General features: G+C 37.6%; 1 protein-coding gene across 1 annotated transcript in view; it reads left to right on the top strand.

Moving 5' to 3' along the window:
• KHDRBS2 (KH RNA binding domain containing, signal transduction associated 2) overlaps window positions 1-19,039 on the top strand; it is a 713,468-nt gene that overhangs the window by 395,817 nt on the left and 298,612 nt on the right. The window lies entirely within an intron of this gene.

Raw genomic sequence — 19,039 nt, forward strand, 5'->3', positions numbered from 1 at the left:
CCACTTGTAGAGGATGCATACACGTGACAATGTACGCCAGAAACGTGACTTAACTTACGTGATCGGACATGCGAACGTACATTCGAATCTTTGAAGGTTCACAACTTGCATGTTCGTATGTAGGGGACTTACTGTAATGCCTATTTCAACTTAAAATGCAGATAGTGCTTCTATATCATGTGCACAGTAAGTTGCCAAGAAAATTTCCTGAAGAAAATTTAGTCACTTTGACTCTACCTAAACAAATGGAACTTGGTATTTTTAGAATAACAGCCAAAGTCTCTCATTTAGTTTTATATAAATATTTATCTAACACCCTAAATCTAGCCTGAGGTAGTGGCTGACTTTATAAGCTAGGATTGGCAAAGGCATAAGACTAAACACATGAGTCTTTCATGCTCATTCAAAAGGTCTTGGTTCCTAGACCTCATATATCAGTGGCTAATGTTTACTAAGGTAAAATAGAACAAGATAGAATATACACCCTCCCAATAATCCTGCAGAATATCTACATAAAATCTATATAGTTGCTATCTTATTCTTTGGTGATTTTTACATAGTGTGCAATATGACTTTAATAATGGTTAAAGAAGAGAAAACAGTCTGGAGTAACAAGTCACCATCACTAGTAGTTCAAGTCCACAACATTTTTACTTCGTGATATTCAATCTCCTTTGATAAATATGCTTTATAAAGCCTTTATACAGACCTTATGCAGAGTAATACATTGAGCAGATTTTTAGTAAATATTAATTAACTGTTCTTTGACCACATTTTCCTAATGAATTTTTCTGGTCCCTACCCTGGGCTGGTTAAATCTCACCTTGTGTTTGCTAAGAGCTGTTATCTAATAGCCTAAGATGTTTTGCTAAATAATAGCGTGTCTAGCACAGCACTAGTTGTTTTCTGAAATAGCTTCCTACCCTTTCCAATTCGGCTACAGATTTGATATTGGCACAAGACCCATTACCTCCCATACTTTCTTGTTTATTATGCTGGTCAAAGTGTCCTAACCTAACTATTTGTAGGGGCTGAGGAAGTCCCAGGACTTTTTGTCCAGATGGGTTACAGTCTGCATTTCATTCTCCCCTGATGTCGTCTGACAGCCCTGGCATTTGTAGAGCCAAATACAGGTTCACATGTTACCAGTGGTTATAATCACAGTTTTAAATGTGCAGCACCAGTGCCCATCAGAGTCTCCAAGGAGGGAATTTGGCAGGAAAATGGTCCCTTGCTGTGCCCCCAGGTAACCTATCTCATCTGTCATTACCTGGCATGGTGTAGATAGGCTATATCTACACAAGTGAAATGTAGGTGTAGATAGGCTATATCTATACACAAGTGAAATAATCGTCCCAATTTGTATTTGGGCAAAATGCCATCATAACAAATGGACATGAGTGTATACAACTGGGGAATTATGCATATACATTAAACATGCAGACTATGAGCATGAGTCCTTTCTAGGAACATCCAAACATCTGTCTGCTCTGAGATTTTGTGTATACTGTTTACACCATATGCTGGCACAGTGGGAGAGCCTTGTTGGAGGTGCAAAAAGGAGCACTCATGAATTTCATGGAAATTGTTTCATAGGGACAATTTGCATCACCCTGAGCAAAAGGAACATATAACAGTGCTGTGAATATCTTTGTTGTTATTTCAAGATAGCAAATTTTAAAAACTGATTTTGGTAGCAAAAAAGACAATTTTTGGACATCACAGGAAAAATAAAATTAAAATTTGGATTAATTCTTAAAACATCTTTGTATGATGTGCATGTGTTATGTAAGCGTTGATAAGCTCCTATAAGATTCACTGTCCTTCTATCTAAAGCCAAACCTGCAGATCAAACCAATCAGCACTTCTAACATAAATTTATAACTCAACTTGCAATGTAAGGAGTAAATTAATGTGTGTATGTCTTATTCACTGCAAGTATACCCCAAAGTAGTAAAGCATTCTTTATTATTTGAAGTGCAGAATCCCAGTAATTTCAAATCCTATCTAAAATAATATTAAAATTTATGCATAAGTGTAACTTATTTTTTTGACAAGAACATTGTCTTCATACTATGGATTGGCCTTATTATAAAAACTTCGGAATAATCCAGTTTTGCATACAAATTAAACATGTATATTAAGTTGTCTTTTATTATTTATTTACTTTAAATGACTGGAATTTAATTTTTTCACATTTATTCACCCTGAATTGTTATAACTTTACCTGTCTTTGTCCCTTATGAAAGTTTTCACAAGCTTATGTGATTATTTCTCTATCTGCATCTCTTTATCCCTCAAGGGTCTTTTAACATTAAAGTGGTAAATAAAATAATAATAAAATAGTATCAGAAAAATACAAATGATTATTATTACTACTTCTGAACTTATATTTTTACTTCTCAATGAATATCTGTTTTAGTAAATTAAGCATAAAAATTATAAATGCCATAAAACTATAACTACCCATTCATATGCATAATTATTTTATGACTCCAAAATCTTAGAACTCAGTAGTACTCAAGTCAACTAATATGTAGTATATATTTATTTTCAAGTTTTATTTTATATTGGAGTATAGTTGATTCACAATGTTGTGTTCATTTCAGGTGTACAGAAAAGTGATCCAGTTATACATATATGTATATCTGTTCTTTTTCAGATTCTTTTCCCATTTAGGTTATTACAGAATATTGAATAGAGTTCCCTATGCTATATAGCAGGTCCTTGTTGATTATCAATTTTATGTATAGTAGTGTGTATGTGTTAACCCCAAACCCCTAATTTATCCCTCCCCCACCACCTTTCCCCTTTGGTAACCATAAGTTTGTGTTCTGCGTCTGTGAGTCTCATCTGTTTCATAAATAATTCATTTGTGCCATTTTTTTAGATTCCACATATAAGGGATATCATATGATATTTGTCTTTCTCTGTCTGACTTAGTTCACTTAGTATGATAATCTCTAGGTCCATCCATGTTGCTGCAAATGACATTATTTCATTCTTTTTATGGCTGAGTAATATTCCACTGTATATACGTACCATATCTTTTTTATCCATTCATCTGCCGACAGACATTTAGGTTGCTTCCATGTCTTGGCTATTGTAACAAGTGCTGCAATGAACATCAGGGTGCATGTATCTTTTCAAAGTATGGTCTTCTCCGGATATATACTCAGGAGTGGAATTCCTGGATCATATGATAGCTCTATTTTTAGCTTTTTAAGGGACCACCATACTGTTCTCCATAGTGGATGTACCAATTTATATTACCACCAACAGTGTAGGAGGATTACTTTTTTTCCACACCCTCTCCAGCAGTTCTTGTTTGTAGATTTTTAAAAAAAAATTTTAATGGCGTATAATTGCTTTACAATGTTGTGTTAGTTTCTTCTGTACAATGAAGTGAATCAGCTATATGTATACCTATATCCCCTCCCTCTTGGACCTCCCTCCCACTGCCCCCATCCCACCCATCTATGTCGTCACAGAGCACAGAGCTCCCTGTTCTATACAGCAGGTTCCCACTAGCTACCTTTTTTACACATTGTAGTGTATTTATGTCAAACCTAATCTCTCAGTTCATCCCACCCTCCCCTTCACTCTCTGTGTCCACATGTCCGTTCTCTACGTCTACGTCTCTATTCCTGCCCAGCAAATAGGTTCATCTGTACTATTTTTCTAGATTCCACATATATGCATTAATATATGATATTTGTTTTTCTCTTTCTGGCTTACTTCACTCTGTATGACAGACTCTAAGTCCATCCTCATCTCTACAGATGACCCAGTTTAGTTCCTTTTTATGGCTGAGTAATATTCCATTGGATATATATACCACATCTTCTTTATACATTCATCTCTCCTTGGGCATTTAGTTGTTTTCATGTCCTGGCTATTGTAAATAGCGCTACTCTTTGTTGCAGTCTGAGGGCTTCTCATTATAGTGGCTTCTCTTGTTGCGGAGCACAGGCTCTAGGTGCATGGGCTTCAACAGTTGTGGCAGGCGGGCTCAGTAGTTGTGGCACACAGGCTTTGTTGCTTTGCAGCATGTTGGAACTTCCCGGAACAGGGATCAAACCCATGTCCCCTGTATTGGCAGGTGGATTCTTAACCACTGCACCACCAGGGAAGTCCTAGAATTTTCTATATATAGTTATCATGTCATCTGCAAACAGTGACAGTTTTACTTTTTCTTTTCCAATTTATATTCCTTTTATTTCTTTTTCTTCTCTGATTGCCATGGCTAGGACTCCCAAACCTATGTTGAAGAAGAGTGGTGAGAGTGGACATCCTTCTCTTCTTCCTGATCTTAGTGGAAATGCTTTCAGTTTTTCACCATTGAGAAAGATATTTACTGTAGCTTTGTCATATATGGGCACAGGTTCCCTCTATGCACATTTTCTGGAGTGATTTTATTAAATGACTGTTGAATTTTGTAAAAAGCTTTTTCTGCATCTATTGAGATGATCATATGGTTTTCATTGCTTAATTTGTTAATATGGTGTATCATATTGATTGATTTGTGTATATTGAAGATTCTTTGCATTCCTGTTATAAATCCCACTTGATCATGGTGTATGATCCTTTTAATGTGTCATTGGATTTTGTTTGCTAGTATTTTGTTGAGAATTTTTGTATGTATGTTCATCAGTGATATTGGTCTGTAATTTTCTTTTCTTTGTGGTATCTTTGGCTGGTTTTGGTATCAGAGTGATGGTGGCCTCATAGAATGAATTTGGGAGTGTTCCTCCCTCTGCTATTTTATGGAAGAGTTTGAGAAGGACAGGTGTTAGCTCTTCTCTAAATGGTTGTTAGAATTCGCCTGTGAAGCCATCTGGTCCTGGACTTTCGTTTGTTGGAAGATTTTAGATTAGAGTTTCAATTTCATTACTTGTGATAGTTCCGTTTATATTTTCTAATTCTTCCTGGTTCAGTCTTGGAAAATTGTACCTTCCCAAGAATTTGTCTGTTTCTTCGTGGTTGTCCATTTTACCGGCAGATAGTAGTTTGTACTAGTCTCTTAAAATCATTTGTATTTCTGCTGTGTCAGTTGTGATTTCTCCTTTTTCATTTCTAATTTTATTGATTTACATCCTCTCCCTTTTTTTCTTGATAAGTCTGGCTAAAGGTTTATAAATTTTGTTTATCTTCTCAAAGAACCAACTTTTAGTTTTATTGATCTTTGCTATTGTTTTCTTTGTTTCTATTTCATTTACTTCTGCTCTGATCTTTATGATTCCTTTCCTTTAACTGAGTTTGGGTTTTCTTTGTTCTTCTTTCTCTAGTTGCTTTAGGCATAAATTTAGATTGTTTTTTTGAGATTTTTCTTGTTTCTTGAGGTGAGATTGAATTGCTATAAACTTCCCTCTTAGAACTACTTTTGCTGTGTCCCATATGTTTTTGATCATTGGGTTTTCACTGTCAAGTGTTTTCATGTATTTTTTAAATTTCTTCTTTGATATCTTAAGTGATCTCTTGGTTATTTAGTAGCACACTGTTTAGCCTCCATGTATTTGTGTTTTTTACAGTTTTTTTCCTGTTATTGATTTCTAATCTCATAGCGTTGTGGTCAGAAAAGATGCTTGATAAAAATTCAATTTTCTTAAATTTTCTGAGGCTTGATTTGTGACCCAAGATGTGATCTATCCTGGAGAATGTTCCATGTGCACTTGAGAAGAAAGTGTATTCCACCACTTTCAGGTGGAATGTCCTATAAATATCAATTAAATCTGTTTGCTCTATTGTGTCATTTAAAACTTATTTTTCCCTATTTATTTTCAGTTTGGATGATCTGTCCATTAGTGTAAGTGGGGTGTTAAACCCTCTACTATTATTGTGTTACTGTTGATTTCCCCTTTCATGGTTGTTAGCATTTGCATCATGTATTGAGCTGCTCCTATGCTGGGTGCATAAATATTTACAATTGTTATATCTTCTTCTTAGGTTGATCCCTGGATCATTATGTAGTGTCCTTCCTTATCTCTTGTAACATTCTTTATTTCAAAGTCTATTTTATCTGATATGAGTATTGCTACTCCAGCTTTCTTTTGATTTCCTTTTGCATGGAATATCTTTTTCTATCCCTTCACTTTCAGTCTGTATGTGTCCCTAGGTCTGAAGTGGGTCTCTTGTAGACAACATATATATGAGTCTTGTTTTTGTATCCATTCAGCCAGTCTGTGTCTTTGGGTTGGAGCATTTAATCCATTTACATTTAAGGTAATTATTGATATGTATGTTCCTATTAGCATTTTCTTAATTGTTTTGAGTTTGTTTTCATTGGTCTTTTCCTTCTCTTGTGTCTCCAGCCTAGAGAAGTTCCTTCAGCATTTGTTGTAAAGCTGGTTTGGTGGTGCTGAATTCTCTTAGCTTTTGCTTGTCTGTAAAGCTTTTGATTTCTCTGTTGAATCTGAATTAGATCCTTGCTGGGTAGAGTAATCTTGGTTGTAGGTTTTTCTCTTTCATCACTTTTAGTATATCCTGCTGCTCCCTACTGGCCTGCAGTTTCTTCTGAAAAATCAGCTGATAACCTTTTAGAGATTCTTTTGTATGTTATTTTTTGCTTTTCCCTTGCTGCTTTTAATATTTTTTCTTTAAACTTAAGTTTTGTTAGTTTGATTAATATGTGTCTTGGTGTGTTTCTCCTAGGGTTTATCCTGGGGACTCTCTGCACTTCCTGGACTTGGGTGGCTATTTCCTTTCCCATGTTAAGAAAGTTTTCAACTATAATCTCTTTGAATATTTTTTCAGAACACTTCTTTTACTTTTCTTCTTCTGGGACTCCTATAATTCAAATGTTGGTGCATTTAGTGTTGTCCCAGAGGTCTCTGAGATTGTCTTCAACTCTTTTCATTTTTTTTTTTTTTAATTATGTTCCTTGACAGGTATTTCCACCATTTTGTCTTCCAGCTCACTTATTCGTTCTTCTGCCTCAGTTATTCTCTTATTGATTTCTTCTAGTGTATTTTTCATTTCAGTTATTGTGTTGTTCATCTCCGTTTGTTTGTTCTTTAGGTCTTCTAGATCTTTGTTAAACATTTCTTGTATTTTCTTAATCCATGCCTCTATTCTATTTCTGAGATTCTGGATCATCTTTACTATCATTACTCTGAATTCTTTTTCAGATAGGTTGCCTATTTCCTCTTCATTTATTTGGTCTTGTAGGTTTTTTCCTTGCTCCTTCATCTGTAACATATTTTTTGTCATCTCATTTTTTTTTTTTTTTTTTTTGATGGTGAGGTTGTGTTCCTGTCTTGCTAGTTGTTTGGCCTGAGGCTTCCAGCACTGGAGTTTGTAGGCTGTTGTGTAGAGCTGGGTCTTGGTGCTGAGGTGAGGACCTCCAGGAAACCTCACTCCAATGAATATTCCCTGGGGTCTGAGTTTCTCTGTTAATCCAGTGCTTCAGACTCAGAACTCCCACCACAGGAGCTCTGGCCCAACCCCTGGTTCGCAAACCAAGATCCTGCAAGCCACACGCGGTGGCAATAAAAAAAAAAAAAGAAAAAATGGAGCAGAACAATAACAAAGAGTAAAAAATAAAATAAGATTAGAAAACTAACAGCTATGTTAGAAAAAATAAAAATACAGATGAAACAACAACTGGAAGAATTGGAAGTTAAAACAGAACCACAGTAGCAAAAATGAGAAAACAAAACAAAACAAAAAGCTGGAAAAGGCCTTGGCTGTGGGGAGCAGGGCTGAGGCGGGGTGGGGTTTAAGTGGTGGGCAGGGTCTAGGCTTAGGACCCATGTGGACGGAAAAGGACCTTGGGAGGGTGGGGTGCAGGGCTTAGGCTCAGCATGGCCAGAGTGGCCCAGGGTGCCTCTGGCCTTGAAGGGCAGAGGACAGGCCCAGGACCCCAGCAGGCTCCCTGGGCCTGAGTGGGTGGGGGAAATGCTAGGCATGTTCCCCCAGATCCTCCAATTCTGGAGGGTCCCTCCCCATTCACCTCTCCTCTTCTCCCCCTGCCTCCCTCCTCCTACTCACCTAGGACCCACACAGCCAGAGGGGGCCCCAGAAGGTGGGGGACAAGGCCCAGAAATGCAGCAGGCTTCCTAGGGCCTGAGTGGGTGGGGGAAACGCCAGCCTTACCTCCCCTGATCCTCTAGTCCTATAGGGACCCTCCCCATCTGCCTCTCCTCTTCTCCCCACCCCCCACACCCTCAGGGCCAACGCAGCTGTAGGGGGCCTTGGAGGGTGGAGGACCCAACCTGGGAGCCCAGCAGGCTTCCTGGGGCCCAAGTGGGTGGGGGAAATACCAGCTGTGCTTCCCCTGACCCTCCAGTCCTGGAGGGTCCCTGTCCATTCACCTCTGCCCCTCTTCCTCCCTCCTCCCTCCCTCCTATGTGCCTAGGTCCTAAGTGGCTGGAGGGGTCCTCGGAGGTCAGAGGATCCAGCATGGGAGTCCAGCAAGATCCCCAGGACCCAAGTGGGCAGGGGAAATGCTAGTTGTGTTCTCCCTGATCCTCCAATCCCGGAGGGCCCTTCCCCATTCGCCTCTCCTCTTCTTCTCCCCTCCTACACCTCTAGGACAAATGCAGCTGGAGGGGGTCCTGGAAGGTGGAGGACCCAGACTGATATCCCAGCAGGCTTTCCGAGGCCTGATTGGGCAGGGGAAATGCTAGCTGTTCTCCTTCCGATCTTCTGAGCCCCAGGGTGTCCCTCTAGACATGGGAACACGTCCCCTCTCCCAGCCATCCCTCAGAGGCACTGGTCCCATCTGACCTCCACTTCTCCTCTCCCCTAACTACCCCCCATGTCCTACCCAGTTGCTCTGGGGTTCCTCCTGTCTCCTTGGGTGTCAAGGTTCCCCACCAGCGTCTGGTAGGTGCCCTAATGGTGGGGAGACACAAGCTCCGTGTCCTCCACTCCATCGTCTTGACCCATACTCTTTTGATGACTGTAGCTTTGTATTATATCTGAAGTCAGGGAGCCTGATTCCTCCAGCTCTGTTTTTCTTTCTCAAGATTGCTTTGGCTATTCAGGGTCTTTTGAGTTTCCATACAAATTTTAAGATTTTTTTTCTAAATCAACAAAATTGCCATTGGTAATTTGATGGGGATTGCATTGAATATGTAGACTGCCTTAGGTAGTATGGTCATTTGGACAATATTGATTCTTCCAATCCAAGAATATAGTATATCTTTCCACCTGTTTCTGTCATCTTTGATTTCTTTCATTAGCATCTTATAGTTTTCAGAATAAAGGTCTGTTGCCTCCTTAAGTAATTTTATTCCTAGGTATTTTATTCTTTTTGATGCAATGATGAATGGGATTGTTTCATTACCTTCTCTTTCTGATCTTTCATTGTTAGTGTATAGAAATGCAACAGATTTCTGTGTATTAATTTTGTATCCTGCAACTTTACCAAATTCATTGATGAGTTTTCATTTTCTGGTGGTATCTTTAGGATTTTCTAATGTATTGTATCATGTCATCTGCAAACAGTGACAGTTTTACTTCTTCTTTTCCAATATGGATTCCCTTTATTTCTTTTTCTTCTCTGATTGGCAGGGCTAGGACTTCCAAAACTATGTTGAATAAAAGTGGTAAGAGTGGACATCCTTGTCTTGTACTTGATCTTAGAGGAAATGCTTCCAGCTTTCCACCATTGAGCATGGTGTTAGCTGTAAGTTTGTAATATATGGCCTTTATTATGTTGATGTAGGATACCCTAATGTCTTCTTTCTGGAGTTTTTATTATAAATGGGTGTTGAATTTTATCAAAAGCCTTTTGTGCCTCTATTGAGATGATCATTTGTTTTTTATTTTTCAGTTTGTTGATGTGGTGTATCACACTGATTGATTTGCGGTTATTGAAAAATCCTTGCATCCCTGAGATAAATCCTTCTTGATCATGATGTATCATCTTTTTAATGTATTGTTAGATTTGGTTTGCTAGTATTTTGTTGAGGATTTTTGCTATTGGCCTGTAAATTTCTTTTTTGTGGTACCTTTGTATGGTTTTTGTATCAGGTTGATTGTGGCCTCATAGAATGAGTTTGGGAATGTTTCTTCCTCTGTGATTTTGTGGAACAGTTACAGAAGGATAGATGTTAACTCTTCTCTAAAAGTTTGATAGAATTCACCTGTGAAGTCACCTGGTCCTGGACTTTTGTTTGTTGGGAGTTTTTAAATCACAGTTTCAATTTCAGTACTGGTGATTCATCTGTTCACATTATCTATTTCTTCCTAGTTCAGTCTTGGGAAATTGTAACTTTCTAAGAATTGGTCCATTTCTTCTAGGTTGTCCATTTTATTGGCATACAGTTGCTTGTAGTAGTCTCATGATCCTTCATACTTCTGTGGTGTCAGTTGTAACTTCTTTTTTGTTTGTTTGTTTTTAAATTTTTATTATGGGATACTTCAAACATACATCAAAATAAGAGCATATAATAAAAATTACCCCATTGTATTTATCACCTGGTCATAGTATCTTCCAGCTATTTGGCCACTCTTGTTTTCATCTATATCCTTCTTCCTTCACATTATTTTGAAGCAAATGCAGTTACAGGATAGATTTGTTTTTGTAAGTATTGTTAGATACTCCCTCAACCACCTATTTATATATATATAAATATGTTCATATATGTATATATATATCCAGAACTTTTATCTGAGTTAGAAGATGGATTCTAGCTTGTTGTCTGAAATTCGGTAGTTGCACGAAGTACAACTTTTTGGGAATCATTTATTTTTTTATTATTTTTTTTCACACACACACACTGTATTTTATTTTTACAGGAGATAAATAAACTGACACCAAGTATTGTAAATGAATGACCACAACAAAAGCAACAATGATTGCAATTACCAAACACGAAACACACTCATACTATGTCATAATATTGACATTCAGTCCAGTAATCCTCCACTGTAACAGCTCCTTTACTTTGCAGTGAAAATTGATTTGTGTATTTTTTGCCTCTGAGCCCTTGTGGGATTTTTTTTTTTATTCAAACAGAAAGTCACAAAAATTATAATCATCCTCATCAGTTCACTCAGTCCCATGTAATTAATTTTTTTTTCATCTTGATCTTTTGTTAGCACTTTTATGAATTCATCAGTTTTCCATTAGAGTTCTGAAAATGCTTACTCATTCAGTTCAGCAGTATAGTCAGTTACCAGAAACCTGTACTTGTCAGAGTCTTTTCCATGAATTCCTTGAAGATGAAACCCTTTCATAGGAACATTTTTGCAAAAGCATCAGAGTACTCCCAGAACTGTCTGTAAATGACCAAAGACTTAAAAATGACCACGGTTAAAGATTTGATGAAAGTTCGTAATAATGCAATTGACAAGGAAATTTAGTTATTTCTGAGATATCCATTTTAAAGTAATAAATAGAATTATGACTTATAACATTATACCAGAACATATAAGATTTTTAGAAATTTCATGTAATGTCTGAAACATTTATATTAACATATTTCCATACAAATAACCCAAAGAAAGTTTAGTATTAGTTTCTGTTTGTTTGTTTTTTTATACTGCAGGTTCTTATTAGTCATCAATTTTATACACATCAGTGTATACATGTCAGTCCCAATTGCCCAATTCAGCACACCACCATCCCCACACCCCCCTTGGTGTCCATACGTTTGTTCCCTACATCTGTGTCTCATCTTCTGCCCTGCAAACCAGTTCATCTGTACCATTTTTCTAGGTTCCACATACATGCGTTAATATACGATATTTGTTTTTCTCTTTCTGACTTACTTCACTCTGTATGACATTCCTTAGATCCATCCACGTCTCAACAAATGACTCAATTTCATTCCTTTTTATGGCTGAGTAATATTCCATTGTATGTATGCACCACAACTTCTTTATCCATTCATCTGTCGATGGGCATTTAGGTTGCTTCCATGACCTGGCTATTGTAAATAGTGCTGCAATGAACATTGGGGTGCATGTGTCTTTTTGAATTATGGTTTTCTCTGGGTATATGCCCAGTAGTGGGATTGCTGGGTCATATGGTAATTATATTTTTAGTTTTTTAAAGAACCTCCATACTGTGCTCCATAGTGGCTGTATCAATTTACATTCCCACCAACAGTGCAAGAGGGTTCCCTTTTCTCCACACCCTCTCCAGCATTTGTTGTTTTTTAGATTTTCTGATGATGCCCATTCTAACTGGTGTGAGGTGATGCCTCATTGTAGTTTTGATTTGCATTTCTCTAATAATTAGTAATGTTGAGCAGCTTTTCTTGTGTTTCTTGGCCATCTGTATGTCTTCTTTGGAGAAATGTCTATTTAGGTCTTCTGCCCATTTTTGGATTGGTTTTATTTCTAATTTTATTGATTTTAGCCCTCTCCCTTTTTTTCGTGATGGCTTTGGCTAAAGGTTTATCAATTTTGTTTATCTTTTCAAAGAGCCCACTTTTAATTTCATTGATCTTTTCTACTGTTTTCTTCATCTCTACTTCTTTTATATCTGATCAGGTCTTTACAATTTCTTTCCTTCTACTAACTATGGGTTTTGCTTGTTCTTCTTTCTCTAGTTGCTTTAGGTGTAAGGTTAGGTTATTTACTTGAAATTTATCTTGTTTCCTAAGGTAAGCTTGTATTGCTATAAACTTCCCTCTTAGAACTGCTTTTGCTGTGTCTCATAGGTTTCATATTAACTTGTTTTTGTTATCACTTGTCTCTAGGTATTTTTAAATTTCCTCTTTGATTTCTTATGTGATCCATTGGTTATTTAGTAGCATATTGTTTAGCCTCCATGTGTTTGTGCTTCATAAAGTTTAATTCCTGTAGTTGCTTTCTAAAATCATAGTGCTGTTGTCAGAAAAGATGCTTGGTACGATTTCAGTTGTCTTAAATTTTAAAAGGCTTGCTTTGTGACCCAGCATGTGATCTATCCTGGAGAATGTTCCATGTGCACTCAATAAGAATGTGTATTCTGCTGCTTTTGAATGAATGTTCTATAAGTAACAATTAAGTCCATCTGATCTAATGTGTCATTTAAGACCTCTGTTTCCTTATTGATTTTCTGTCTGGATGATCTGTCCATTGATGTAAGTGGGGTGTTAAAGTCTCCCACTATTATTGTGTTACTGTCAATTTCTCCTTTTATGGCTGTTAGCATTCGCCTTATATATTGAGGTGTTCCTATGCTGGGTGCATATATATTTACACTTGTTATATCTTCTTCTTGGATTTATCCCTTGATCATTATTTAGTGTCCTTTTTTGTCTCTTGTAACAGTCTTTATTTTAAAGTCTATTTTGTCTGATATGAGCATTGCTACTGCAGCTTTCTTTTGATTTCCACTTGCATGGAATAGCTCTTTTCCATCCCTTCACTTTCAGTCTGTATGTGTCCCTAGATCTGTAGTGGGTCTCTTGTAGACAGCATATATATGGGTCTTGTTTTTGTATCCATTCAGCCAGCTTGTGCCTTTTGGTTGGAGCATTTAATCCATTTACATTTAAGGTAATTATCAATATGTATGTTCCTATTTCCATTTATTTAGTTGTTTTGAATTTGTTTTTGTGGGTCTTTTTTCTTTCCTTCCTCCTTTGTTCTCTTCTCTTGTGATTTGATGACTATCTTTAGTGTTGTGTTTAGGTTGTCTTTTTTCTTTTTTTCTGTGTGTATCTATTGTAGTTTTTTGGTTTGCAGTTTCCATAAGGTTTTTATATAACAGTATATATAAAAGATTGCTTTACAAAATTGTTATAAGTTGCTGGTCTCTTAATTTCCAATGATTTCCAATATCCTGAATTTGTACTCTCCTCTTCTCACTATTGCTGGTTTTGATATCATATTTGTGTATGGTTGATTTCCTACCTTTACTTTATATTTGCCTTTACTGGTGAGCTTTCCTATTCATAATTTTCTTGATTCTAGTTGTGGCCTTTTCTTTTCAGCTTAGAGAATTTCCTTTAGGATTTGTTGTAAAGCTGGTTTGGTGGTGCTGAATTCTCTTAACTTTTGTTCATTGTAAAGCTTTTGATTTCTCCATCAAATCTGAACAAAAACCTTGCTGGGTCGAGTATTCTTGGTTGTAGGTTTTTCCCTTTCATCACTTCAAATATATCATGCCACTCCTCTCTGGCCTGCAGAGTTTCTGCTGAACAGTCAGCTGATAACCCTTGTATGTTATTTATTACTTTTCCCTTGTTGCTTTTAATATTTTCTCTTTGTCTTTAATTTTTGTCAATTTGATTAATATGTGTCTTGGTGTGTTCCTCCTTGTGTTTATCCTGTATGAGACTCTCTGCGCTTCCCGGACTTGATTGACTATTTCCTTTCCCACGTTAGGGAAGTTGTTGACTATAATCTCTTCAAATATTTTCTCGGGTCCTTTCTCTCTCTCTTCTCCTTCTGGGACCCCTATAATGCGAGTGTTGTTGCATTTAACATTGTCCCAGAGGTCTCTTAGGCTGTCTCCATTTCTTTTCATTCTTTTTTCTTTATTCTGTTCTGCAGCAGTGAATTCCACCGTTCTGTCTTCCAAGTCACTTATCTGCTCTTCTGCCTCATTTATTCTGCTACTGATTCCTTCTAGTGTATATTTCATTTCAGTTATTGTATTGTGTTTTTAAAATGTTTATTTATTTATTTATCTTTGGCTGCATTGGGTCTTCACTGCTGCATGTGGGCTTTCTCTAGTTGCAGCAAGTGGGGGTTACTCTTCATTGCGGCATGTGGGCGTCTCATTGCAGTGGTTTCTCTTGTTGTGGAGCGTGGACTCTAGGCATGTGAGTTTCAGTAGTTGTGGCATGCAGGCTCTAGAGTGTAGGCTCAGTAGTTGTGGCACACATGCTTAGTTGCTCCATGGCATGTGGGATCTTCCTGGACCAGGGCTTGAACCCATGTCCCCTGCGTTTACAGGCGGATTCTTAACCACTGCACCACCAGGGAAGTCCCAGTTATTGTATTCTTCAACACTGTTTGTTCTTTATATCCTCTAGGTCTTTTTTAAACATTTCTTCATCTTCTCAGTCTGTGCCACCATTCTTTTTCCAAGATCTTGGGTCATCTTTGCTTTCATTACTCTGAATTATTTTTCAGGTAATTGCCTATCTCCATTTCATTTAGTTGTTCTTCTGGGGTTTTATTTTGTTCCTTCGTCTGGAACATATTTCTCTGCCGTCTCATTTTGCCTGTGTTCGTGGTCTCTGTTCCACAGGATGCAGGGCTCTAGTTTCTCTTGCTTCTTCTATCTGCCCCTGATGGGTGAGGCTGGCCTAGATGCTTGTGCAGGCTTCCTTCCTTCCTCCACTCACTTGTGCCTGCCCACTGGTGAGTGGAGCTGGGTCTTGTCCCTCTGGTTGGCAGGGCTGTGTCAAGTGGTGTGTTTACAGGCAGCTGTGGGATCAGTAAGACTTTCAGCAGCCTGTCTGATGATGGGTGGGTCTGTGTTTCTGCCCTGTTGGTTGTTTGGCCTGAGGCATCCCAGGACTGGAGCCTACAGTCTGTTGGGTGAGTCCAGATCTTGGCATCAAAATGGCAGCCTCCAGAAGGGCTCATGCCAATTAGTACTCCCTGGCACCTCTGCCACTAGTGTCCTTGTTCCTACAGTGAGCCACAGCTGCTCCCCCCACCTCCCCAGGAGACCCTTCAAGACCAGCAGGTAGGTCTGGCCCAGGTTCCTATGAATTCACTGCTTTTTCCCTGGGTAGTGTGCACGAGAACTTGTGTGGGCCCTCCAAGAGTGGAGTCCCTGTTTCCACAAGTCCAGTGGAGCTCCTGAGATCAAGCCCTGCTGGCCTTCAAAGCCAAATGCTCTGGGAGCTCCTTCTCCTAATGCCAGACCCCCAGGCTGGGGAGCCTGATGTGGGGCTCAGAATGCTCACTACTGTGGGAGAACCTCTGTGATATAATTATTTTTCAGTTTGTGGGTCACCCACCCAGTGGATATTGGATTTGATTATATCACACATGTGCCTCTCCTACCATCTCATTGTGGCTTCTTCTTTGTTTTTGGATGTAGAATATCTTTTTTTGGTAGGTTCCAGTCTTCTTTGTCGATGGTTGTTCAGCATTTAGTTGTGATGTTGGTGTTTTCTTGAGAGGAGGTGAGCTCAAGTCATTCTACTCCACCATCTAGTCTCCAACTCAGGCTGTATTATATTTCTAATAAGATCACATTTACAAGGCAATCTTGGAATATTTTGTTTACGAGTATTTTTAAGATTCTATGTAACTGAAGCATCAGCAACATATGCCACAATTAAATGTTCAACAGGATGTTCTAGTTTCATCTGGACTCATGTCTTAGTGATGAAAGATTAATTCAAAGTTAGATCTGTGCTTAATGAAGAGCTGGATATAAGCATATAATATGCAATTAAAAATTGGGGGGGTTAGAAAATTATATTTATATCATAAAAATAATACACAGGATATACTCAGTCTAGAGAATACTTAGAGTTTCAGTATTTCTACATTTGGGCATTTAAAATTCTTTTGTATTTATTTGAGACAGTTAGAGTCTTCATTACTATAAATACAGTGGTATATATATTTTAGTTGTCTAATCAGAAAAACTTGAGTTTATTAAAGACCTGGTCATTTAATGATCATAATATTGTAATAAGTCAACTGATTTTCTTCAGTGATATAAATCTGCATTAAAAGTATGAAGTATGATTAGAAAATGTTTGTCACTACATTATTTTACTATTCTCTTAGGCAATCTCCATGTTTCATTTATCACAAGTGTGTGCAAATGACATTCAGATTTACTCCCCTGACCTAGATTGGAATTTCTAAGATAAACTTTAATGTCTCCTTGGCATTTTAAACTTAAGATTATCAAGACAAAATATAAATTCTCTACCTCTAAACTTTTTTCATTCCTTTCTTTCTTTGGTTAATGGTGTCATTATACTTCTAGCCATTTCTGCATTTAAAACTTCTTTTATTCCTACCTTCCCAAGTCATACAGTATAATTTCCACTAAGGCACTCTTGAACAGCTTGTGGTTGCCCAACCTCTCTTTCTCTCTCTCACTTCACCACACACATGTACACACTAGCCAGCCTTCTCCCTCTTTCCACAATTCATCTATGTCAGCCAAAGCCCAAAACATGCCTTGTGTTTGTTCACTCTATGTCTGACTCTTTCATACATGTTTATTAAGTGAAGTGATTTAGAAAATTGGGCAACATACAATTTACTTTCTTAAAATAAACATTGATTACTACCCTTTTTGCTAGTCAGTAATCAGTTCCATGTTTAATCTGTATGTAATCATTTTAAAGTAAAAGAATGGCAAATACTCCAATTAATCAGAGTATAAGGTATGTTGAACAGAATAGGTTCCACCAGCATTAACATCAATGGATTTACAAAAGCTCTCAGCTTGTAACTTTAGGAACTTGATTTTGTCAACATTCTGTGTGTTAGTTTGGGTCCTCCCAGAAACAGGATTAATTGAGATTAAACATGCAAGGAGTTCATTAGGAAAAATGATCTTGTGACCAAAAACTAAATAAATAAATAAATAAAATAAGGAGGGAGCCAAGGAAGACTGGAGAGCCCTCACACTAGAATATCTGAGCCAAAGGAAAGAGAAGTCATAGACAGCCCAGAAGCAATGGTATTAAAGGGAAATTCATCCCAGCTGTCTAGGAATCCTTGAGGCACAGGCAGAGGAGAACTGTGACTCCCAAGAATGGGCCTATTTTAGCATTTCAACCACATTTGGTCATTGACTGGGAGTTGCTCTTGGGTACCATGCCCTTGGGAGCAATATGATTTCAGAACAGAGCAACTCATATTCTAAGTCAGTTACACCTGCATTTAGAGCTCTGCATTCACTTCACCACCACAACCCTGGAAGATGATCCAGTTCTTAAAACAGAGTATATCTAGCTGAGCTCATAAGAAACTTGATTATATACTAACAGTAGTGTTTTGCTTACAGTAAGAACTAACTTAACCTGTAGTGTCAAATATTCATGTTAATATCCACAATAATATATTTTCTAATTCTGGCATAAAGATATTCTCTAAAGTAAATTTTACATGTATGAATTAATCTGCTATTTGTTAATTTATATCTCAACCCTCAATGTTGCCAAAAATGAGAATCTATCTCTTTTTATAATTCATAAAGACCTTTGGGAGTCCATAGATTTTTCTTAGATAAGAAGCTGCAAAGATCTGCTTTCAAATTAGGAATATTACATGGGAAAATTATGGAATTAATTTTTCATTTTGATGGCGGCTGCTCAGTTCAGTCAGAAGTAGCAATTCATCACATTCCCTGTACCTAATAAAATAGTAGACATGCTTATTCTTCAGTTTGGTTGTTGCTTGAATGTGAAAATTAAGAGGTATAAATTGAGTAATTGTTAAAAAGTATCATTTTCTACTATAGCTCTTCTGTCAATCAACTTTCTTGAGCCCATTACCACTATAATCAGGTGCTGAACAGGATAAATGTGAAAGCAACATGTTAAAAATAAAAAGTAAGTGCTTTGGAGTGACTACTACGTTTGCTTGTGAACAAGGCAGTTTTTGGACCATGAGGTAAAGCTTTGCTTTAGAAATGCTTGTAGGCTGAATGCATCCCTTCCATCTTCTAGACTAGGCTCTGCAGGTGAGTGCACGGTTTCCATGTGCTGTTACTATAACTCACAAGTGCAGAGCTAACCTGGCTCAAGTGTCCACTACCAGACCTCAGACATCATTTATGTTAACCCAGATATTTCTACAAATATTTCTCATCTCAACTCCTAGACAGCTCATGGCTTTCACATAAACACATCTTTACTGAAAAAGAATTTACTTGGATTGCCCATTAGGCAAAAATACCAATTACTCAGTTTTGTACTGTTCTACTAGGGTGTGTGTGTGTGCATTCATGTGTGTGTTAGTAAAAAGAGAAACAGGTAAGACTGACACTTGTTTTTTGAAGATAGCATTCATCTTCAGTGACTCAGATCCACTCTTTGGTCCTATTGAAATGACTGATACATTTCCACTGATGAAGGATAGAGATCGTCTCTTTGACTTTGACCAAATCTCTGGCTGTTACTGTGAAGTTTGCCTTCTGCTATGGCTGTCATTCTCCATC

Source organism: Eubalaena glacialis, chromosome 7, assembly GCF_028564815.1.
Source record: "Eubalaena glacialis isolate mEubGla1 chromosome 7, mEubGla1.1.hap2.+ XY, whole genome shotgun sequence".
Taxonomy (NCBI): Eukaryota; Metazoa; Chordata; class Mammalia; order Artiodactyla; family Balaenidae; genus Eubalaena; species Eubalaena glacialis.